This window comes from Myotis daubentonii, chromosome 5, assembly GCF_963259705.1.
Source record: "Myotis daubentonii chromosome 5, mMyoDau2.1, whole genome shotgun sequence".
In the NCBI taxonomy this organism is placed as follows: domain Eukaryota; kingdom Metazoa; phylum Chordata; class Mammalia; order Chiroptera; family Vespertilionidae; genus Myotis; species Myotis daubentonii.
In genome coordinates this window covers 30,460,499-30,485,293 of record NC_081844.1, presented here as the reverse complement: position 1 = coordinate 30,485,293, position 24,795 = coordinate 30,460,499, and the positions used below count along the sequence as shown (strand labels likewise).

Below are 24,795 nucleotides of genomic sequence, written 5' to 3'. Positions count from 1 at the left end.
CCTGTACCCCAGGCTGAGCAGTAGGACACAGAATGGCCCAGGCAGCCCCAGCCCAGCTTAAGGAGTTCACCGGCCTGTGGGGGTGGACACAGGGGCCCCAGCAGTTAAAGATCAGATCTGTGATGGGGGATTCCTCTGGCCCGAGAGTGGGGCAGGCTTCCAGGAGGAGGTGATATTTAAAAGATGTGAAGAAAGGGAAACGGGGAGAGGAGACCTAAGTAGCACTGGACAGAATGGAAGAGGTGAGAACAGGAACCTTGGGCCTAGTCCCTGTCACATCCCACAGGTGAGAAGACAGGGACTAGGGAGCTAGCTGCTAGGGGGGGGGGGGGGGGGGGACCTGCTGTGTGAGCCCAGGTGCAGGTCCAAAAACGACAGGTGAGCTCTCAAGCCCAGGGCGCTGCAGCCCAGCGCCAACATACTGACCCCTCAAGAAGCAAGGGGATGGGTGTGGGGGGTGGGGTCAGGGGGGCGTGAGCAGAAGGGCCAGGGCCCCTGCTGGGCATGGTCCTCTAGGTTGGGGCCCCCACCAGGCCCACCACCATTTCCCACGTTGAGCCACCGGTGGCCGCTTCCATGGCTCTGGCCACATGCTCCCTGCAACGTGCCTCTACGATCAGCAGCTCCCCAGTGAGTAGCTGGAGCGCTCTAAACCAGCCCCCTCCTTGCTCAGGACTTCTACCACAGCCCAGCCCCCTCGATCTTACACCTCCCAGAGCTCTCAAGCCCAGGGAGAAGGTGACATCTTTAGACAGGAGTTTGGATTTGAACCCAAGCCCATCTCCCCCAAACCTAAAAATGTTCTTTAAGCACTTAGTACGGGCAAAGCACTCAAAACTGAGGCAGGCACACAGTAGGTGCTCAAGGATCACTGGCTATTATTTCTCTCTCTTCCCCAAAGCCAGGCATAACACAAACAGCTCATTGAATCCCCCAATGAATAGTACCCCTCCACACACACACACTTTTCAGTTGGGGAAACTGAGGCACAGAGGTTGAGCCCAAATTCTCACCACTGGTAAGTGACAGAGCAGGGATTGGTTCTTAACTCCTCCCCCAGCCACTCATCTGAGCCTCCGTTTCCCATCCCCAGCCTTCACCCCCGCTTCACTTGGAGGTAACAGTCCCAGAATTTGTGGCACCTCATACCGAGCCCATCTGCGACTCGCAGCTGCACATGGTCAGGGGCTGGCAGCCACCTAGAGGCATAAGGACGGACCACTGTCTCCCAAATGTATTTTATTATTATTATTGTTATTGTTATTATTTATTAATTATTCCCTAGCAGCTGCCCCGGCACTGGGAGCCACAGGAGGCACAGCACGGTGAGGACAGTGGCTCAGGTGCGGGCAGTGACGAGGCCTCAGCAATTACCCCAGGAGGACTCAGCGCCAGGCTTTGCACATCCCCGACAGGACCGCCTGCTCCCCAGACGCCACCGGCTCCTCCCTCCCTCCCCACCTCTGTCCAAATGTTACCCTTCCCACCAAGGCTGCCAGGCCCCCTATTCAAACTCTGCGCTCCATGCTAGCATTTCCCTTCCCCTTCTCTGATTTTTCTTTCCTAGAGCAGCGTTCCGCCCTGACATGGGACGTGGTTTTTCTTCTGTGCTTGTTCATTCTCCATTCCCCCAACTAAACTGCAAGCTGCAAGAAGACAGAGTATTTGTTTTTTTAAATTACTCGTGCCTGCCTGGCCAGGGTGGCTTAGTTGGCTGGGTGTTGTCCCCCATGCACCAAAAGGCTGCCAAGGTCAGGGCACATGCCCGGGTTGGGGGCTTGATCCCCAGTAGGGGGCGTGCAAGAGGCAGCCGATCAATGATTCTCATCATTGATGTTTCTCTATCTTGCTCTCCCTCTCCCTTCCTCTCTGAAATAAATGAATAAATATATGTGGTCCAGCCTGTCATATATATATATATATATATATATATATAGAGAGAGAGAGAGAGAGAGAGAGAGAGAGAGAGAGAGAGAGAGAGAGACTGGACCCATTTATTAGGATCACCCGTTGCCCACCCGAGGCCATGCTGAATCTCTGCCTCCCTGCCTCCCGGGCCCCTGGGGAAGCACTTGTCTCTCTCTCAATGCTGAGAGGGGTAGGGATGTCTTCACATTCCCTTTGAGCCCGCAAACAACACCTCCGGAAATGTATCTGATAGACACGTTCTCCTGAAATGACACACTAGACAGTCCTCGCCCCTGAAATGACACATGTAGAACAGTCCTCACAGCAAGACTTGAAATAGCGTAAGTGCCCATTAATAATGGGCCGGTTAAATGTGCAGCAGTCCAAGGGGCCAAATAATGCCGCAAAACATTCGCGTTTCTTAGTGTGATGAGCTTAGCGGCACAGCTGTGAAAAGGAATGGGGTCCCTCCGTGGTTAGAGCATCAGCCCTCGGACTGACTCGGTCAAGAGCACATACCTCGGTTGCAGGCCCAATCCCTGGCCCCGGTTGGGGTGCCTGCGGGAGGCAACCAATCAATGTGTCTCTCTCACATCAATGTTTCTCTCTCTCGTCTTCCCCTTCCTTTCTCTCTCTCCAAAAACCAATGGGGTGGGGGGGGGGGGGGGGCAGAGAATATCCTTGGAAGGGGGAAGCTAGATGTACAATTATGAAATTACTTTTTAAGGCACGGTATTTTTAAGTGGGGGAAGAAAACACCAAGGCACAGAACGGCATGTAAAGGATGCTACCCTTTGGCTAAACAGAGGAGTATAAATCTACCCGCCCACCGAGTGTTCGCAGAAGAGCTCTACATAACCGCACCGTCCAAAACGGTAGCCATGACTGCACGCGTCTGCTTCTATTTAAATGAAATAAAACGGAATACAATTTAAAATCCAAGTCCTCAGTTGCACTGGCCACATTTCCAACGCGTAAGAGGACATCTGGCTAGTGGCTACTTTATTAGGAAGTACAGGTAGAGAGCATTCCTATCACGGCACCAAAGTAATACGGGACCGGTGCAGAACCAGGTGCAAGCCACACCCCGCAGGCCAAACAGAGCTTTCCTGGCACCGGGCCACGCCCATTCACCTGGCTACTGTCTCTGGCTGCCTTCTTGCTACAGTGGCAGAGTTGAGTGGTAGAGATGGACTCTCCATCGCGTAAGGCTGAGAAGATGTACTATCTGGCCCTTCGCAGAAAAAAAATGTTCCGACTTCTGTTTCTGGGGAAGGAGAGAGGGGGGAACTGAGGACCTGGGGGGACAGCAGAGGCATTCCACTGTGCACTCGTCTGCATCTCAACTGTGCCCCATGCGTCCGCACTATCCGGCCAGAAACATAAATTAAAAATTAAAGATGTTGCGAAGTGGAGATGCTTATTTATTTTCCTGCCGGTGGCATTCTGGATGTTACCAAGCTCCAGACAATTTTGCCAAGAGGATGGGCAAAAAAATGGTTATCTCGTTGTTTTAATTTGCATCGCCTGGGAATCTTTAAACACAGATAAATGTCCAAGCCCGGACTCCTAAGGAACCTGGGCCCCCACCCATCTCATCTGCCGCAGTGTCCCCAGCATCCGTGCAGGGTCAAGCCAACAGTTGAAGCCCAGTAGGTGGGCATGAAGGACGGAGGAAACTGGGCCCAGGGAGAGGGCCGCATTGCAAGGCCTGGGATTGCTGGGGCTGGCGGTGGGCATGGACTGCCAAGCCACACTTCCCCGAGGCCGTGTCACCAATGGACAGGGGGCCAGCCTGGCTCCTGGAGGGCAGGAGCCTGTGTACAACCCTCCTGGGGGAGTGCTCAGCAGAGGGGGTGGTGGGCAGGGTGGCCAGGGACCTGCAGCCGCTGCGGAGGAAGGAACCTCAGGCTCCAGACCTGGAGAGAAATTATATATTCATCAGAATCTTAAACAAAAGCCCCACGGCCGCCTGTCAGCCAGGCTCTGGCTTTTATGGTAATCGGCGATGAATTACCCACAATGCCCGGCCAAGCGCAAGTGGTTCTTGGCCCAGATCCTAAACTAATTTTTATATGTCCGTGTGTATATAATTTCCCTCCCTCTCTCACATTCCTCTTCCATCATTAGTGGGATTGTGGGGGGAGAGGGGGACACAGAGGGAACCCTGGGTGTAAGGCAGAGGGTGCTCAAGTCCCTCAGGCCCACCTGGCACCAGCCCCTGGGCCCAGAGCGCATGGAGGTGGGAGTGGAGTGCCCAGCTGGGGCCAAGGGGAGCCTGAAGCCACCAAGAGCTGAACTGGGAACCCAGGGAGTGGAAGACACACAGAAAAGAAGGAAAAAGAGGAGCCAAGAGGGGAAGGGCGGGAGTGCAGGCCCATGAGTGGGGTCAAACCCCTGCCACGTGCTGTGTGGCCTAGGGCCAGTGCCTTAACCTCTCTGGGCTTCAGCCTCCTGGTCTGCAAACCAGGACCCCCCTATATCCCCAAGTGGGGGCCTCCGTGAATCTCTGAGTTTCTGCCCCAAGAGCCCCAGCAGAGCTTGGAGTTGGCAAAGCCCCAACCCAAGCCCCATCCTACCCCAAAGGTACAGCTGGGCGCTATTTGTGCATAGGCTGAGGAAAGAATGTGCCTTGCCGAGGGCGCTGGCCTGTGTGCAGCCCAGGGACACAGGCCCCATCACACCCACCCCTGCAGGAGGCCCACACCAAGCCTCCTCAGCCCCTCCACCCTCTGGTGGCTGTCCTGCACCAGCGGGGTCCCCATGCCGGCCCCTCTTGTCCTCGCAGATGCTCAGGTCTAAGATCGAAGGCATCCTTATTCCTTTCAATCCCGCCCTCCCCCAAACATTTGGCCGAGCCCACTGGCTTTTGTGAAAAATCCTTCCAGAATCCACCCACTTAACTCCCCCTCCTCTGCCTCCATCTGGTTCAGCCCCCATCATCTCCCACTTGGACCAGTGCAGTCACCCCCACGCTAGTCCCCCCCCCGATTCTGCCCTTGCCCCCCGCCCCCCAGTCTGTCCTCCCTGCAGTGGTAAAAATACACCTGAGGACACCTGAGCCCAGTCCCATCCCTTCTCTGCCCATAGCCATCCAGGGCTCCTCCCTCCCTCAAGCTACAAGCCCATCCAGCCCTCAGACCACCAGGCCCTGCACGACCTGCCCCACCTTCTCCTCCTCCCTCTGCCTCACTCGCTCTGCTCCAGTTGCTGTTCTTCTTATGACCCAGGCAAAGGGCAGCCTCGGAAACACCTTCCCTCCCGACTCCGCATCGTCAACTCCCTCACCTCCTGCTGGTCTTTACTCAAACGTCACCTCCTCAGAGAGGCCTGCCCTGATTCAGTGGCTACAACAGCCCCTCCATACCCCCCACCCCTCTCCCCGGCTTCATTCTCCTTAAAAGCATGGCATGCAGTAGGCCCTTAACAAATGCTTCGCCCATTTATCGGGGCATTGTCCGTCTCCCGGCTACACGCCAGGAGGAATGGATTTTCCCCTCTGTCTTCTGCACCACCCTGTTCTCAGGGGCTGGCACACAGGAGGCGCTCACTCAGCCTCCACTGGTGAATCTGGACCCCCAGCCGGGGCCTGGGCCCAGAAAAAGCACGACGATTGCTTTTGCAACACTCAAGAGGCTTTTCTCAGGGTCCAAAAGAAAAATTTAGAACTGAACCGTCCCTGGAGGGAGGGGGGGGGGGGCAGGGCAGCGGCACTGGCTCGGTGGGAGCAGCCAAAGAAAGAAGAAAAACATGCCGGTCCCACAAAGGTGCCACGGGAGGCCTGCACTGGCTCACTGGTGACCGAGCGGAGGCTGTAAACACTCTTTGTAGATGACCAGGCGGGATCCGGCGAATGCTAATGTGGGCGAAGGACATGTGGAAACGGGAGAAGAACAGAGCGACGTTTGCTAGTGCTAAAGTAACAGCAGCAGTGATAACACTTGCTCATACTTAAGGCCATGCATCACGTGCGAGGCGCTGTTCGAAGTGCTTTACGCATAAAACCTCACCTAATTCTCTCCATTTTACAGGCAGGAAACAGAGGTTCAGAGAGGCCAGGACACTTGCTCGAGATCACAGAGCTGGGATGTGGCCGAGCGGGATATGTGGTGGCAATGCCCACCAGCAGCCAAGCTCCATGCTTGGCACGTAGTAGGTGCCCTATAAATGCCATGGATGCCCAAGGGCGAAGTGAGCTGAGGTGGAGACGGTGGGAGTTGTTGAGCAGTCAGTCGGGCGCTTGCTGGGGAGGGGAGGGAGGGCTCGAGCAAGCAATGCAAACACGGAGGGAATTGGGCCGCGGGGAGCAAGGCCTGGCTCGGAGGATCACAATTGGCTGCCAGTCTCATTTCCTCCTGTGACTGCGATGGGCAGGCCTGGCCAGGGCCCGCGGCTGGCGTGGAGCCAGAGCCAGCGGGGACCTCCCCGCCTGTCACCCGTGATGTGTTCATCAAGAGCAAAGGAAATGTCATAACCATCTGGGGTGGGTGGCGGGAGTGGGCCTGAGGGGGCGATTCCTGGGTGGGGAGAGGCGAGCCTGGCCCCTCGCAAACCTGTTTCCCTCGCTGCCTCCGTGGGACCAACCTACCATTTAACCTGTGTCTGCGGAGAACCGTGTGGTGAGAGGTTCCAGACCACAGGCTTGATGAGAGCTCAGTTCCAGGCCCTGCTCCTTCCTTACTGGGTGACCTTCAGCAAATCACTTCCCACCTAGGAACCTCGGTTTCCCCCTCTGTAAAATGGAGCTGTCGCCCGCTGGCCTGGGACAGCCTTCCCAAGACACAGACTTTACATTCGCAGCAACTGAGTCTGAATTTTGGCCTAACGTCCTCCTAGTTCTATGGCAGTGGTTCTCAACCTGCCTAATGCCGCGGCCCTTTAATACAGCTCCTCATGTTGTGGTGACCCCAACCATAAAATTGTTTTCATTGCTACTTCATAACTGTAATTTTGCTACTGTTATGAATGGTTGTGTAAATATCTGATATGCAGGATGTATTTTCATTGTTACAAATGGAACATAATTAAAGCATAGTGATTAATCACAAAAACAATATGTAATTATCTATGTGTTTTCCGATGGTCTTAGGCGACCCCTGTGAAAGGGTCGTTCGACCCCCAAAGGGGTCGCGACCCACAGGTTGAGAACCGCTGTTCTATGGCCTCAGGCAAGTGGCTTAAGCAATCTGGGTCTGCTTTTCTTCTGTTTGCACCCCTGGATTGAGCTATGCCTAAAGGTGGTATCTTCTAACACAAGCCTTCTCAGTTATAAGAGCCAGTCAATTCATCTGCTGTTGTTGTTTAATTGACAAAAAAGACAGAGAGAGAGAGAGAGACAGAGAGAGACAGAGAGACAGAGAGAAGAAACACTGATTTGTTGTTCCACTTATTTGTACATTCATTAGCATTAATTGATTCTTGTATGTGCCCTGACCGGGGATCAAACCCATAACCCTGGGGTATCGGGATGACACCCTAACCAACTGAGCTACCTGGCCAGGGCCCAATTCATCTGCTTTTATACTAAAGTCAGTTTGATCTGGGTGTCTTCCTTTCAGGCTGCAGGCCCACTGTGTGCCTGAGACGGAAGCCTCATTAGCAGTGGGGTAGGGACAGAGGGCGTGAACCCTAGAAGGCTACCCCTGCTCAACGGTCAGCTTGTTGAAGGACTTCAGTCAGCCCCAAACCTCTGGGTCTCGGGTCTTTCAAAACACAGTCACCGGAAAGCACCCCCACGTGGGTGTCATCCTCCAGATCTGGGGCAGAGAGCATCAACCACTTACATCCACTCTGTGCTGGGCCCAGTGCAGGACGCAAGGTTAAACAACTTCATCTTGCGGGCTCCACTTTGTACAGGAAGGGAAGTCTGCCAGCACTGTTCCCTCTTCCTTAAACACCCTCCCTTCCCCACTACCCAGCTAACTCCTACTCAACTTCCACATCTTAGATCAGCAGCCACCTCCTCCAGGAAGCCTTCCCTGACCTTCCCTCCCATCCTTTATTCCCCTTCCCCATCCCAGTTCCAGGCCTGGCAATTGCCATGCTTCATTGAATTTAAGGTGCACGGTTATAGTACTTACCAACAAGAGAAAGAAAAAAAAAACACTGCCAATTAAATTGGACACGACTTCCTTATCACAGAGAATTATCATTTGATAGCTGCTAAAAGAGCTTTTTAAACTTCTTTGAACAGAGATTTTGAGGACTTTTCCTTCCTGAACTAGGTACAAAATGGAAACTGTAAGTAAACTAGAAGGTTCAAGTCTCCCTAAAACTCCTCTGAACTGCTTGTCAACCCAGACTTGCCATTTTGGGGTTTTGTGCACGGCACCAATCCCTGTGTTGCCAGGCCCCAGCAACCTAGCATCTCCCATGGGCAGCTGCCCTGGGGCTTCCCTCCGAGCTGCCGACACCCCCTTGAAGGGATCCACGGTAGGTACCAGCGCTGGCTGGGGCTCCTGCCCGCATCACGTGACCTGGGCACTGTGGTTTGTCAGCTGACACTTTGGAGGCCACAGTGATCAAGGCAGGAATAACCTCTCCGATTAAAACTGCCTGGTGCATAGCAGGCGCTCAAAAAATATTACTGCGCGAACAAACAAATGTCACAGAAAATGAGAGTTCAGCGAGGCTTGGCACTGGCCACAAGTCACACAGCTAAGCAAGAGCTCAGGGAGGGCAGACTGTGAACTGAGGTCTAACAGAAGAGCCAGTTCTGCACTATTCTGCATGGCTCATAGCACTTACGATGTATTTTCCTACAACAGGACAGGGTGTGACACCCGGCAAACCCCTCCACTAAGAAAACAAAACTCATACAGCCTTTAAGTGCACGTGGTTAATCTATAAGTCAGGGGGAAGTGATGGCCGTTAAATACTTGGGGAGCAAGCTGCACCCCAGCCAGACCCAGCAGCGGTCGGCTTGCCTGGCTACCCTGTCACTGTGCAGCGTCTGTGTGACACTTGTCAAATGACTTCACTTCTCTGGGCCACGGCGTTTTCATCTGTCAAATGGGTCTGAGTCTCTCCCTCAAAGCTCCTATGAAGATTAGACTCACAAAAAGTCCGCCTTCAAATTCTATCCCAAATCTTACCACTTCTTTCTCCACCTGGTCCAGTTCCATCATCTCCCACCTGGAGCAGTGCAGTCTCTTCTGCCCGTGTCCCTGCCCCTCTGCCCTCAGCCCCCAAAGGCTGTCCTCCCCGAAGCAGCCACCAGGGGGCGCACGTGAGCATCTGAGTCAGGTCCCAACACTCCTCTGACCATATCCCTCCAGGGCTCCCACCTCCCCAGGGTTAAAAGCTCAAGCCCCCCCCCCCCCCCCCCCCACAGTCCACAAGGCCCTGCACAACCTGCCCGCTCCCTCTCACTCACTCTGCTCCAGCCACACGGGCCTCCTTACTGCTCCTCCAACATGCCAGGCATGGCCCTGCCCGGGATTTCTCATGGGCTATACCCTCTGCCCAGAACACTCTTCCCCTACATATCCACGAGAGACAGTGCTGGGATGCAAACTCAGGGCTTCCCAACCGGTCTTTAGGACTGTGAGCCACATGGTCACGCTGGAGCTGCATGAGCCTATGGCAGAAGCTCTTGGCTCTACAAACCAGACACCCCTCAGTGGCCATGCCTCGATGGAACAGTCACAGGGACACACAGAGCAAAACCTACATGACAAGTATCAGGAATGGGAATGACAAGTATCACCCCGCTCTGGCCTTTACTCAAACTGTCACCTCCTCAATGAAGCCGTCCCGACCATCCCATTTAAAATGACAACCCTCATCCCTCCACTCCCAAATCCCTTTTTCTCCTTTCTTGCTTCCTCTTATCACATCTAACATGACACATATTTTATTTTGCTTACTGTCTCTGTGATCAGAATACGAGCCCCACAACAGCAAGCACTTCCTCGCCAGCTGGGTCCCGCAGAGAGCCCAGCACACAGTAGGTGTCTGCGAGACTCGCCGGATGACTGAAGGCACAGCTGCGGGGGAGGCAGTGGCAGCAGCTGAACCAGCCGCTAGGCTGGCATCGGAAACATCCACGCCTCCTCCAGTGGGCCCTTCCTGTCCCCGTTGCTGAGCCATCCCTGGACCCTGCCCTCTGCCCCCTCTCCTGAGCCTCCAGCTCCAGTCCGAGCCATCCGGTGGCCCAGCACCTGCTGAGCACACACAGGAAGCAGAGGCCCCTGCACAGTGCCTGTGGCCAGGGCTGGGCATGTCCCTCCCGCCAGTTTAATCCCTGTCCTGGTGGGAGAGGAGGACCTTGAGGTTGAGCCAGGACCTGGAAGTCAAACCAACAGCTGGACTGGAGAAGCGTACATCTCCCTGATCCTGCTTCCAGGAAGAGATGGCCCACAGAAGTTCCCTGATAAATATTTAGCAAATAAACATATTACTTACCAGCGCCATCTCACCCTCGCTCTGAGCCCAGCGCTGCTCTAAGGAGTTCACCCCTAGTAGCTCATTGGATCCTGCCAAGGACCCTGGCAGGCTGGGGTCATCAGTATCCCCATTTTACAAATGGGGACAGTGAGGCCAGGAGAGGTGAAATCACAGCAAATAAGGACTAGAGCTGGGACTTGAACCCAGGCCACCTGGTGCTAGAGTCCAGTTCTTAACCACTCATTTACACAGTCTCAATAAATGCCAAGAATAAAACATAAGAAAATGCCTATAACTTCTACAGAGTGTTAGCTGTGTTTGAGGCCCAGAGAACTTTAGCCATTTGCCTAAGTCCTGAGATGCCCCCATTTTACAGACAGGTAAACTGAGGCTCAGAGAAGTTCTGGCACTTGTCCAAAGTCAAACAGCCAGCAAGAGACAGTGCTGGGACGCAAACTCAGGGCTTCCCAACCGGTCTTTAGGACTGTGGGCCACATGGTCACGCTGGAGCTGGCATGAGCCTATGGCAGAAGCTCTTGGCTCTACAAACCAGGCACCCCTCAGTGGCCATGCCTCGATGGAACAGTCACAGGGACACACAAAGCAAAACCTACATGACAAGTATCAGGAATGGGAAAGCAGCCCTGTGAATGGCAGGGCTTCTTCAGGCATAAAAGAGGGGTGAAAAAGAAAAAAAAAAACCCACCTCACACCAACTATATTTTTAAAAATCCCACAGCAGTAAAGAGACTGGCCCGTCAGCAAGGCGTCACATCCGTGGGCAGGCAGAGGCCCCGGAAGGCTCGCAGGGACACGGCTATTTTAAAGGGGCTATTTCTGGAGGCTGAGGTGAGAACATGGGGGCGAGAGAAAGGATCAGGAGCAGCCACTGGGACTGACTCGGCCGCCTGGACCGGCCAACTGGCTGGGGGCAGGGTGAAAAGGGAGAACTCGGGAGCCACGCTTGGTGCAAGTGTGGGCGCGCCCGCCAGGCAGGTGGAAGACCTCAGACCTCATGTCTTCCCCTGTGACCAGAGCTCTGTTTGTGCAAAATATAGGCACTGAGCCCTACTGTGCACAGGCGCTGCTGTGGACACGCAGAGAAGACAGGCAACAGCGCCTCCCTGGGGAGCCCCAGCCAGAGCAGGAGACAGATGATAAGATGCAGACAACATGGAGGTGGTGACAAATGCTTCCAGTAAAAGCAGAGCTGGAGGTGGGGGCTGGGGAGCTGGGGAGAGAGGCCAATTTTGCAAATCTTAATAGGGAGGTGAGGGGAGGCCTCACTTAAAAGTGAGCAGAGCCCTAGCCGGTTTGGCTCAGTGGATAGAGCGTCAGCCTGTGGACTGAGGGGCCCCAGGTTCAATTCTGGTCAAGGGCACATAACTAGGTTGTGGGCTCGATCCCCACGGGAGGGGTGTACTGGAGGCAGCCGATCAATGATTCTCTCTCATCACTGATGTTTCTCTCTCTGAAATCAATAAAAATATATATTTTTTTTAAATGTGAGCAGAGCCCTGGCCAGTGTTGCTCAGTGGTTTGGGCGTCATCCTGTGCACCCAAAGGTTGCCAGTTCGATTCCTGGTCAGGGCACGTACCTGGGTTTCAGGCTCCATCCCTGGTATGGGCATGGAGGAGGCAGCCAATTAATGCTTCGCTCTCACATTAATGTTTCTCTCTCTCTCTCGCTCTCCCTTCCTCTCTAAAACTCAATTTAAAAAAAAAAAAAAAAAAAGGAACTCTGAAGAGAAGAGACCTGAAGGAGATAAGAAAAGCACCGTTTACTGAGGCGCACTGTACTGCTACTGGTAGATCAAGTTGAGCTGCGAGTGCCAAAAAACTCACAGGAGAGGCGGACCTCTCTTTACATCAAGTAAGCTCCTAGGCTGGCCTTTCAGGGCTATTGTGCCCACCCCACAACCCTAGGGGCCCGGGCTCCTTCCATCTCTTTCATTCCCTCATTCTTATCCATGATACCTGCCTCATGGTCCAAAAGGGCTGCCTGGGTGCCTACTATCACCTCCATATTCCAGCTGGGGAGTAAAAGGGAGCATGCACCACCTCCCTTTGAAGGCATTTCCCGGAACTCCTGCTTATTTAGCCCGCTGCTCAGAATTGAATCATAGAGCACAGATAGCTTCAAGTACAATGGAAAATGTTTCTTTTCACCAGGTGCCCATGTGCCCAGATAAGTCATAGGATTCAACTGCTTTGGGGACGAGAAGGGATCCTGGGACTCCCTGCCACAATCATATGGCCCAGTGGGGTCAGGGCTTAGGTTCCAAACCAGTGCATCTGGGACACTTGGGCCTGGAAAGTGAAGATGGAGGTCACTGGGGCCAGCCGCCGCCTCCACGCCCACCCCGGGATCCACCTCCCCAAACACTCCAAGGTCAGGAACAGTGCCCGCAGCCGAGTTCAGGCTCTGCGTTTTGGAGGCCCCCCGAAGGCAGCACCCCATGCGTCGTCTGCACTCCCCAAGCACCAGCGCCCAAGGCACCAGGCATCCCCGTCCTCCCTCCTGCCTGCCTGGCGAGGAGGACGCCTGACCAATTCATCTCCTTCTCCACAGTAAACAACTGTCAGGGAAAATAAATAGTTTTTAATAGGCTCATTAATTGAATTCAGGGAGAAATAACCTTCTCCCCAGGCCGCTGAGAAGGAATACTCAGATGCAAACAAGAAAGTCCAAGCAGCTCAGTCGGAAGGCAGGAGGGGACCTGGCCTCCCTGCGCGGCTGGGAGACCCCCAAACGGTTCTAGCGGGTGGTTCTAGCGGGTTCTAGCTGCCGAACCGCCGCATTTGGCAACCATGACTCAACCGGCAGGGGGGCGGCTCCCCTCCCAGGCGTTTCACAGCCTCCGGAGGTGGGAAGTCTCCGGTGCGTCTGATGTGGCTTTAATGTCTCGGTAGCCCTCGGCCTCTGCTCTAAGCCTGTGGTAGCAGCTAAATGATTTAATGTCTTTTTCTCCTCCCATCACATTTTTTGTAAAGCTCCACCTACCTATGTCAAGGGTATTCCAGTTTCCCATCCACGAGTTAAGACAAAGAATTGTCTTTTAAGTTTTTAAAGAGAATGGGTTTAAAGAAAACTACTCAGTCATTAGGAGGACCAGGCAGCCAGGGCAAGAGGCACATGTCATAGTGAGTGACTGAAATCTGGGTGGTGTCCGGCAGAGCACTGGACAGGGAGTCCAGAGGTCTCGATGCAGCCTGCAGGGTGACCTCAGCACAGATCTAGAAGGTCAGAACTGACCCCGCCCCCATACCTCCCAAGACTCTGGCCACACTAGTGTGACTTAGTTTCCCCACCATGGCTCAGGTGGTTCTGGGGTAGGCCCCCTGCCAGCGTCAATCGCAGTGTCAGCCTGGCCTGTGGTTTTATCTGCCCAGGGCTTGCTGTTGGCTCCTGCCAGCCTGCTCTTGGCACTGCAGGAGGCTCTAGGCATGACTCCACACCCTTGAGAGAAGTCAGACTTGGCCCAACAGCTCCCCAGCTCCCCCAAACCCTATCTTCCAAAACCCTATACCCAGGTCTCCCAATTTGCTCTCAAAGGCCTTAACCATCACATGGTACTGCACAATGTTTGTGCCAGTACTTTCCAGGCATCCATGCTATGGATCCTTCTAACCACCCAAGAGAGTCTCACACCCATTTTAGAGACCAGCAGACTGAGGCCCTAGCAGGTGGATCCACTGGCTCAGTGTTTCACCGCACATGAGGCCAAGTCAAGACTCCAATGTGGGTTCTTCAAATGTCAAAAGTGATCCCCCAAAGAAAGCCTGACCCATTCCTGGGGGCCTCCTTGGTGTCCTCTCCAGAAATCTGGCTAGACATAAAAGGTATCAAATTGAGTCTTAAAATCACCTCGCCTGGCTGCTATGCACTTTTTGGAGTCTCGGATCATTTGGGCCTCTCCCAGATGGAAATCTCTTGGACTATTTTGAGGTTCCCTGGCCCCCATCCTCAAAATCCCTAGCTCTCAATGGCCACTCATCACTGCTTCTGTGCCAGACACCTCAGACATGCAGAGGCTCAGAGACGGCTAGTGAGTAGCCAAAGTCACACAGCACTTCCACTCCCGGTCTCCTAGCCTCCCTGCCAAGGGCAGAGTGAGCTGAGCAGGGTTGTTTGAGCTACTGAGGTGGGGCTGGGACAATTAGTATGGGATGGTGGTGGCTGCAGAATGAGCAGGAGGGGGAGAGGGAGAGGGAGAGGGTAGGGAGGCCGGCAGGGACTTTGTTGCCAAGGGGGATGTTTGGGTGTGCCATCCAGAGAAGTAAAGCAACTTCCCTAAAGGCACACAGCTTGTGAGAGGCAAAAACAGATTTGGAACCCAGACCTGGCCAACAACATCCTTCCCTCTGCTCTGCTCCCAACCGCCATGGGAAGCAGCCTTCTGGCTCGCGCCATAATTGCGGGGCCCACTGCAACATGAAACCGCAGGCAACCGAAAATTATTAAGAATTTCAGTAACAGCAAAGCAGTAAACCAAGTGCAGACCCTCCTGAACCTCCACAAGCACAGAAATGACACCTCGGTTTGGTTTGGGCAGGGGCAGCCCCGACACAAGGCTGCAGCCATTCCAGTTTCTCACCCGCACTGTGTGCCTCCATGTCCCTATCCACAAGCGGGGCCACCGCCGCCCTCTCAGGGCCGTTCTAAGGATGAAAAGAGAAAATGCCAAGAAGCTGAAGCCAGAGGGAGGCCAGGGATGCAGGGTGGGCGCCATGACAGGGGCTCGTGTCGGCCGAGGCGATCTCCCTTCCCTGTAATGGTTGGGAAGCCGTGGGTTTGGGGCTCGTCCTCAGCCCCCTAGCTCAGCGGTTCTCCACCTGTGGGTCGCGACCCCTTTGGGAGTCGAACGACCCTTTCACAGGGGTTGCCTAAGACCATCAGAAAACACATATACAATTACATATTGTTTTTGTGATTAATCACTATGCTTTAATTATGTCCAATTTGTAACAATGAAAATACATCCTGCATAGCAGATATTTACATGACGATTCATAACATTAGCAACATTACAGTTATGAAGTAGCAACGAAAATAATTTTATGGTTGGGGGTCACCACAACATGAGGAACTGAATTAAAGGGTCGCGGCATGAGGAAGGTTGAGAACCACTGCCCTAGCTGTTCATGAAGATGGGGGGCGGGGGAGGGGGACACAGTCATTCAGCCCCGAAGTGTGCACCCCAGGTGCCTGGCACCATATCAGCATCACACCACTTAGTCCCCAGTGACCCAGCAGCCAAGCTTTGTCCCCATTTCACGGATGGGAAAATCAAGGCCTGGTGGTCAGAACCACAGGTTGCCTCACACAGCGTGGGAAGGTCAGTGTCAGAATTTGAAATCAGAGTCTCACGTTTCCACAAGCCCCTCCCCAGTGGGGACGGAGTCCAGGCTCCCAGGACCAGGTGGGACGAAAGGGAAAGAAACAAAAACCTGGACATGACAGCCCCTCCACGTTCCAGATGCAGCGCCATCGCCAGACACCTCCGCCGCTCCCCATTTCTAGATCACACGTCACGGCAATTACACGCTTCTGACAAGCACCCGGGCCATGGGGCCAGGACAGGTGCACAGGGAACCCATCAGCAATCTCAGCGTTCAAGTCCAACAGGACCCTGCGAAGCGTGGGAGGTGGACATCCACGGACAAGCCCACAGCCTGATTTCTCAGGCTGCTACAGAACTTGAGCATGAATCAGGGTCTGTCTCCTCATCAGCACTGATGACACTGGGGCCGGGCCATTCCCTATGGGGGGTGCTGAGCAGCCTCCCTGCCCCCCCCCCCCCACCACCACTCGATGCCAGAAGCATCCCAGATGTCCCCATGCCGCGTGCCGCCCAGGGAGCAAAATCACCCCTGGTTGCAAACCGCTCCAATAAATGCTACAAATGACGCTGGTGACCCCCATGCCCCGGCCTTTAGAGCAAACAGGTATGTTCCGGAAAAGACGAGAGTGTGAGGAACGGGTCCTGCAGCCAGGAGATAATTCACAGCCCTGCCCCATGGGACCAGCCGGCTTCCTTCTGCTCAGCATTTAATTTAAGTCAAGTTTATCGTTATGACCAATATTAATATAATCAGAGCCAACGTTTATCGAGCGCGGACGTTGGCCCAGGCCCTATTCTCGGCCCTCCCAGGAGTTATCGGGCCGGTGCCTCTAAAGAACCCATCGAAGTGATTTCCAATCTTAAACCCATTTTACAGCCCAGGAAACAGAGGCTCAGCGATGGCAAGTGAGGTGGTTCAAGGTACCACAATCAGCAAATGGAGGAGCTTTAAGAAAGAGAACCAGCCCTAGCTGGTTTGGCTCAGTGGACAGAGAGTCGGCCTGTGGAGTGAAGGGTCCCGGGTTCGATTCCAGTCAAGGGCATATGGTCAGGTGTGGGCTCAATCCCCAGTAGGGGGCGTGCAGGAGGCAGCCAATCAATGATTCTCTCTCATCATTGATGTTTCCATTTCTCTCTCCCTCTCCCTTCCTCTCTGAAATCAATAAAAATATAATTTAAAAAAGGAAAAGATCCAAAGATGTAAAATAGGGCAATTTCATGTAAAATCTAGATTCCTGGTTTTTCTCAGAAAAACTGGCAGATCTGGCTATTGAGCCATTCGGGGCTGCCCCAAGGGGCTGGGGGAGCCTGCCTGGCCCACACCACCCACTGGCATTACCTGCTGGGCCCTGATGGGCAGTGTGTTTGAGAATGATGCTCCTGCTGCCTTTCTGCCGCAGTTTTCCCTTCCAGACGGTGTGAGGGGACCCAGCCCACCTTCCAGTGGGGCCCTCCACCTTTCACTTCTGCTTCCCTCACCTCCAGCCACACAAGTGGGTGCCCCCAGCCCCAGGTTTGTCCTTGCTGCCCCAACTTCAACTCAGAGAGGCTCTCCATGTGCCCCCAGACGAGAAACAGTGGCCAGGTGAAGTACTAGGTGCCACCGGATTTCAGCCTCAGAACCCTATTTATGGCTCACTATCGCCCCCAAAATACCGCAGCGTCCGAGGGACCCAGCTTGCTTTGTTCACTGTTGTAGTCCCAGAACTTCGTTTTTATTTGCTATTATTTTAAAAAAAAGAACAAGTACTTACATAGTGCCTTCCTGCCAGGCTTAGTTCATATGCCTCTCACAATACCCCTATCCTGAGTGAAGCAATGCCAAAGCACCCATTTAACAGATGAGGAACTGAGGCACAGATGGCTTATGTAACTAGCCCAAGGCCCATAGCCAGTGAGCAGCAGAGCTGGAATTTGAACCCAGAGTCTGGCTCTCAAGTTCTCTGGCAGCTGGTATTCCCTCAAATACTGACTGGTTGAAGGAATGAATCGACAAATGAATGAACGGATGAACGCTTGCACATCAAGCTTGTAAACTGACCCTCTCCTGAGCACCCCTCAGAGGGGCCGTGGTCAAAGCTAAGACCTTACAGCTGTGATGTGTCCCTGACCGCCCCTACCCCCGCCCCCCCCCGCCCTTGCTCAAAGCCACCCTGGATCCGGCCGGTCGGAGGCCACCGCCTGGGGTCTCAGGAGCACCCACAGCCTCGGAAGCAGCCGCCTGCCCTCCACATCAGCCTCCCCTGGCCTCCCGCGGCTCGGATCCTGCCAGGCGCCCGGCCCGGTCCTGCTACAGAAGTGGGGCAGCCTTGATTAGGCAGCCAGCGACGGGGAACGCCCCAGTTTGCAGTGGCTGAGTCATCCTGACATTTCTACCGTGCTGAACCCCAGGGACGGGCGGGGGGCCGCCAGGGAGCCCCCGCAAGGCAGGTCCCCACTAAGTCACAATGCATTGCTTTATACATATTAGCTCATGTAAGCCTCCCAATAACCTGCTTGGTGGGTACTATTACTCTCCATTCTTCAGATGTGAAAATGGAACCACAGAGACGGTGAGCAACTTGCCTCGGGTCACACAGCCAGCGAGTGGCCAAGCTGGGATTTGAACCCAGGCAGCCTTGGCCCAGCATCCAAGCTCTTCTCTGACCCTCTGAGGAAGGCAGCTGGGAGCCCAGAGCCTCCAGAGTCATTCTCAGGTGCCCCCAGCAGGTGAAATGTCATTAAAATGACTTCTTTGACAACTGGGCAGAGCACCTGACTCTGCAGCAGTTAAGACTTCAGATTCTGGCATCCCTTGGCCCTGGGTACGATTTCTCACTCTGCCACTTACAAGCTGTGCAACCCCAGGCTGGGGAAGACCCCTCTCTGTGTCTTCGTTTCCCTGAGAAATTGGGCTCCCAGCACAGCCACTGCGCTCACAGGGGGTGTGAAGGTTAAGGACATGAGGACCTGCTTCGTGTACTTACTCAGCACAGGGCCTGACACGGGCGCCAACTCCAAATACGACGGCGCAGCCATTATTATGCCCCCGACACCCCCTCATTTGCCGATCACAGGGTTAATTGTAAGCGGCACTAAATTATACACACAGATGTGCCGACCTTGCTTCCCCGGAACCCCTAAATTTCCACCAACACTCAATTACCCACAGAACAGCGGGACAACAGAGCATCTTCCCTAGCCCTCTCTGCCCCATCCCCCTACCCCTTCCGCCAGCCTCCCTCCAGGGGTCCCACGCCTCGGGCTACGTCAGACACACAGCATCTCACGTACAAGCTCGCCAAGAAACAGGCTGTGACTGCCCTGATCTTGGAGATGAAGCAACACAGAGGTCAGCTAACCAGCCCTAGTGTGCACAGAAGAAGCAGGGTGTGGGGTAGAAGTCAGGGCTCTGACCCCGAAGCCAGAGGCCTAACCTCATTTTGCAAGCGAGAAGGTTTCCGCACAAAGAGGTGACAGGGCAGATGCGAGGCCATACGGCGAGGGAGAGAGGAAGGAGAGAATCGGGAAAGAAATGGGGATTTTCAGTTCCCCCAGTAGGAAGACCGGGGACTCCCAACCTTACTGCAAGGGGCTAACAGCAAAGATTAAAAAAAAAAAATCTCAAAAGTCGCAGGGACCACCCAGGGCGTTCTGAACAAAATCTGCCCGTTGGAAAGAAAAATGACATTTTGCGATTCAGCTCCAGTTCAGACGTTTTCGGGGGAGGAGGGTCATCGCAACCCAGAAACCTCCCCAGAGTGGAATCCATGGGACCAAGAAGGAACCAAAAGGGATCCTAGACAAAAAACTGGAAGGATTTTCAGGTCTGGGACCCCTTTGGCCTCGGCAACTCTGGGGGGGCGGGGGGGTGCCTTGATTCCAGGAAAGAAAAGCGGGGACTCCGAGGCCAGGCCAAACACACCAGCCCCAAGGTCCAGCCCGGACAGGCCTGGGGAGGGGCAAGGGGGATCGGCAGCTCCTTGGAGAAGGGGGTGGGGGCGGGGGGACAAGGAGACAAAAATAAAGCAATGAAAAGTCCAGGCCCTATCCGTGAGTCACTCCCACCCGCTCGCTAATTTTCGCCTTTGCAGAAGTGTAAGCCAATTGATTTTTTCATATTCCCCATGCACCCCCTACACACACACAACACTTCAGAAATATCAGCCAGAGACAAGACAGAAATGGTACCTCGGGACTCCCCCCCCCCTTTTTTTTGGAGTGTCTTTTATTTCCTTAAAGCAAAAAAGAAAGGGAAAAAATAAACCCACATATTATCCTCCGTACCCTTGAGCTTCTGAAAGGCAGAGGAGGTGACGAACTGAACCACAGGGCTAGGAGACCCAGGTGTCACTACCTCCTGCGTATCTCAGCACTAAGACCTGCTGGACTGTCCGTCATCCTCGCAATAGGGTAGCATGCACTTGAACCTCAACTCCCCTCTTCCCCAACCTGCGACCCGGCAGCTTTCTGGTCCCAGACCAGGTGGAAATAGACAACATTTCAACACTGTCTGGAAGACCCTCGTACCCGGGTTCTCCCTCATACAGGAAATGATGTGCCTTTGTCCAAGCACCCATGGCGGGTTTCTGTTGGCTTGGCACGTGGATCCTGTACAGGCACAGCAGTTAAGCCATCATCGAGTCCCCTCCTGTCCCCACTGAAGACGGAGCCACCCTACCTGGTGAGCAGGTGTGTGGGGGGGAGTTCTCTCCAAATACCCCACCCCCGGCATCTTTCGCTGCACAGAAGGACAGGGCAAGGGCAGCCTGCACCCGCTTCCTTGCAAATTCTGGAAAAGGGGATGCCCACCACCAGAGGGTGTTCCGGGAGGCTGCCCTGGACGAAGAGAAGCCGGAGACTCTGGTTTCTCAGTGCCCTTGCCAAGCCCGCCCCCCCAGAAGCACGAGACCCCCCCAAACACAAAGAGAAGCCCGGCCTGCAAGGCGCCCGCCAAGCCCACCGCACTCTTCAAGAACCTTCAGCTGGCTCCGAGTGACTCCACAAATGGAGCCTAATGCAGTCGGGTGGGGGAAATTGCTCTCAGCTGAAAACATTAAGCTTCGTCAATTATTGCCCAAACCTGCTGGGTTTATAAATATCCATTTTTATTTTTAGGGTTTTCCTCCCCACCCGGAACTCTCTCCATGCTCCCGCTCTAATTCCCCACGCACGGTCGAGATAGGTACTAAAGTCACGGTTAGCAGGTGAACGCAGGGCAGAGGGCACCCGGGTGGAAACGTCACGCTGTGCCTCAGTCACGTCGTCCCTGCCCGTCCCTGCCCAGCCACCTCGCTCAGGCCATGTGGCAGCAGACATAATCAGCAGAGCCACAGGTCTCCTGGCGCCCGGATGCTGGAAGCGGCAGTTGGAAGTGTGTGCTGCGCTCTCACGCCTGTGAAATGAATGCTGCTCAATGCTGATCCCGAAGACAGGAGCGGAAACTGAGTCATCCTTGGGAGTCCCTCTGTCCAGCAAAGGTGGATCTGACTCCTTGACCGGGCTGGGGCCCGGGAAATGCCAGGCAGAGGCGCACACTCTGTGCGACCCAGATACAGAAGAAAATGGGTGGATAGTGATGGCTCCCAAATCTCCCCCCTGACACCCAGGGAGCGTCTCCCTTCCACCCGCTCCCTGGGCCGCGGTCCCCGTGCTGGGAGAACGCCTCGTGTCTCCAAGTGGATCCACAGACGTGTGGACATGCCCGGAATCCCCCGGGAAGCAGGGAAAAGGGCAGGGCTCTGAGGGGGAAGACAGAAGCATGGTCAACGGACGATGATTTCTGTGCAGCAGGCAGGCACCTGGTTTTCAGTGCCCCCCTCTTGGCACCCACCACAGGCCTAGATCAGGGGCTTGCAAGGACCTTGCAGAAAGAGGGTTCCCTGGGGAACCAGGCACACCACCCCAGCATTGCCCCCCAGTGCCAAGCCTGGGCCACACCGGAATGACCCATCCCCCATCTCCCAAAGCGGGTGGATCAGGCTATCAAAATCCACTGACATGACAGTTACCCCGTGGGGGGTCGATGTCACCAGCCCAGGTGGCAAGAATAGAAAAACGCATGAGCTCACCAGGCAGGCCAGGTCTCCCTCGGTGTTTTGTTTGCCTGAGCCCAATTATACCAAGTCTCAGTGTGACAGAGCATGGCGGGTGGCAGCCCCCAAGGGGCTGGGCCCCATGAAGAAGTGCAGAGTCATGGTGAAGGTGCCCCCGCCCCACCCCCACCCCGTGGCCCCGGGGACAGGGCAGAATAAAGCTTCCTGGAGAGGAAGAATGGAGACTTGGATGGACAGCAGGCAGCACAGGCAGCAAAAGATGCCCTGTGAAGGGCATCTTGGGGGGGTGGGGGGGGGGCAGGGGAGTCCAGCCAGAGACATCGGCCCAAATTGGTGGTCTCTGGGATTTGGGGGCACAGGACGCAGCCACCCCTAGCCCCAGCTGCCTACCATCCTCAGCCAAAGTATCAGCTGGCAGAGGAAGAAAAGCGCTGAAGGGCAGAAGGCAGGCGAGATTGGCAGGGGGAGGGGGTACAAAGGAAAGGGACCCTGGGAGGGGGAGGGGAGCTATGCAAATGGCAGAATCAACTGGGTTCCTCAGCCATTAATAAAAGCTTCAGCAGCAGCAGCTGGTATCATCGGAGTAGCGGGGAGGGCTGGCTTCCTCTCCTGGAAGGCGGCTGGTGGAGGGAAGCAGTGTGCCCCAAACAAAGAGGGGCCCTCGTCCCCTGCACCCCAGGGAAAACTACAATGGGGGACATGGAAAGAAAGCCAGAACCCCAGCAATCAAAGTCTGGATGAAGGCCACTGGGGGCCCAGAGCGGGCGGATCCCTATCCCGGGGGCCCTCCAGAACCCTCGGACTTTGTCCCACTTCGCACAGTCCTAGCGCCCAGCCTGGACACCAGCCCCCGGCTCCACCAGCCCCGCTCCCAGGCTGTCTGTCCAGGGGTTTGACTGGCGGCAGAGGGGCCCCATGCTCAGAGCGGGAACTCCCCCTGATGGAGACGGGGGAGCCGGGGAATCCCAGCTGAGCCCAGGCGAGGGAGGGGAGGTGCCCCTCAGAGGGAGGCGCTGGGGAGGCTCGTTCGTTTGAGGGACGGTCCCCAGGGCGGGTGGGGGGGCTACAGCTGAAAAAGGGCTGCAGAGCAAGGGCCTCTCAAACGCTGCATTCACGCAGCTACTCCAGGAGGCGTTGGAACCGGGAAAGGGTCACTTCGGAGGAGGTTCCACATTGGGGGGTGTGGCTAGAATATCCAGTTTGCGGGGTGTTCCCTGATTTGAAAATTTTGAAGAGAAAGCGGTTGACGGGGAGTTCCCTGATTTAGGGAGGTTCCGTGGGGGGGGGGGGGGTAAGTATCCTGGATTTGTGAGGGTAAGGACTAAGGGGGGGGGGGGTCCTGAATTTGAAAGGTTTCCATAAGGAGCAGTGAACTTGGCCGCGGCTTAGACGAAACCCTTGAGCCAGGGCGCGGACACTGGAACTCGGGGAGCCTCCCCTCGGGGCAACCCCCATCCCCCTCACGCCCCCTTCAACCCCGTTCCGACGACTCCGCCCCCCGGGATGACGTCACCGACCCTCTCCTCCCAGCCCCCAGGGGGCTCCAGCGGCGTGCAGAACCCCCGGGCAGGCGATGTAGGGGCGGCTTCTCCTCTCCCGGGACCCCCGGCGCCCAGGGGAGGTCGGGTGCCGGGCGCACGCTCGTCCGCCCGCCAGAGTCTCTGGGGCTGGGGGCTAAGCCTCGCCTCGCCCGGGGGGCTGGAAGGGGAAGCCAGGGCGGCAGAAGGGTGGGGCAAGGCCGGGGTGATGGAGGAGCGCTCTCCTTTCAAAGGAGAGACGAGGCCGGGAAGGCGGTCGAGGGAGACGGCATTGAGTCGGGGGTCTCCAGGGGATGGGGACTGGAGAGGGAAGGCGTTGCAAAGCAGCCAAGCTGGACGCAGCTGCGGGTCCTCCCTTGCTCCCACCTGGAGCCGCCAGTCCCGGGCTGGTCTCCACTCCGGGGCGCCCGCGCACCCGCATCCCCAGCCCCCAGCACAGCGCCCCCTGCCTTCAGGGCCCGCCCGGGGTCCCTCGCCGGTGCTTAGGGGGCCAGCACCCGCTCCACACACGCACGTACCCCTGCGCCCGCAGCCCGGGGTGATGCAGCCGGCGGCGCTGGGCAGCTTCCAACGCCGCGCTCCGGGCGAGTCCAGCCCAGCCCCCTCCCCCGCCGCGGCGAAGCCCCCCGCCCCGCCCGCGGAGCCTTCCCGTCGCCCCCGCCCAGTCCGGCCCTCGGGGGCATTGTTCGGACGCAGCTGGCCGGGCGCAGCGACTGGGCATGCAGCCGGCTGCAGCGGAGCGTCCTCCGAGCACAATGGCCGTGCAGGCTTCCCCAGCACAAAGCCGGCGCGCTGCCCACTCCGCTGCCTCCGAGACCCCCATTGGAGCGCCCGCAATTTTAGGGTAATTCGGGATTTTTGTTCCCCCCTTTACCTGGAGGCTGGCTGGGCTGGGCTCCCCCGGCTCTGCCCCGCTTCACATCCTGGCTGTTACAAGGGATCCGAGCGGAGCCCCAGCGCCAGCGGCTCGCGGCATGCGCGCGCCGGCCGGGCTGCCGGGCGGGCGGCGCGAGGACACTCACTGCGGCTCGCGCTCCCCTCGCGCCGGCTCGCGCGCCCCCCCTCCAGCCGGTGACGTCATCCCTTCCGCCAGCGCCGCCGCCACCGCCGGCGGCCGCGGGGCGGGGCCGGCCCGCGCGCGTCACTGCGCAGCCGCGCGGCCGCCACGCCCCCCAACCAATGAGGTCGCGGAGTTGAGCCACGTGGCCGCGGGCGTTTAAAGAGCCGCGGGAGCACGTGGGGCGCGGGGCTTCGTGTGACACGTGGGCGGCGGCGTTAGCGCGAGGGGCCGCTCTGATCACCGGTTGGCGCGTGAGCCCCAGGGCTATTGGCACAAAGGCCGTGGTGCTTGCCATGCCCTGCTGGAAACTCCGCCAAGGCTCCCCAGTGCTCTTCGAATAAAACCCAGCCATCTCTCCGCATTTGCACCCACGACTCTGTCCCTAGCGCTCCATGCTCCAGACAAGCTGGCTCCTTAAACTGCTCACTCCTGACTTAGGGACCTTGTCCGTGCTGTTCCTTTGTCTGAAATGGTTTTCCTCCAAGACCTCATTTTTGCTCAAATAGCAAGTCTTCGGAGAA

The 24,795-nt window shown here is 56.1% G+C and overlaps 1 protein-coding gene across 17 annotated transcripts in view; it reads right to left on the bottom strand.

Annotated features, from left to right (window-relative positions):
* The window catches only part of PTPRS (protein tyrosine phosphatase receptor type S), a 100,881-nt gene extending 76,562 nt beyond the window's left edge, over window positions 1-24,319 (bottom strand). For 6 of the 17 annotated variants that reach the window (XM_059697055.1, XM_059697061.1, XM_059697058.1 and 3 more), the window contains exon 1: window positions 24,089-24,319. The gene's annotated coding sequence lies outside the window, so the exon portion shown is untranslated. The remainder of the gene's footprint in view (window positions 1-24,088) is intronic. The other 11 variants (XM_059697063.1, XM_059697060.1, XM_059697065.1 and 8 more) reach the window with 3 other exon arrangements.
* Window positions 24,320-24,795: the final 476 nt, after the last annotated feature.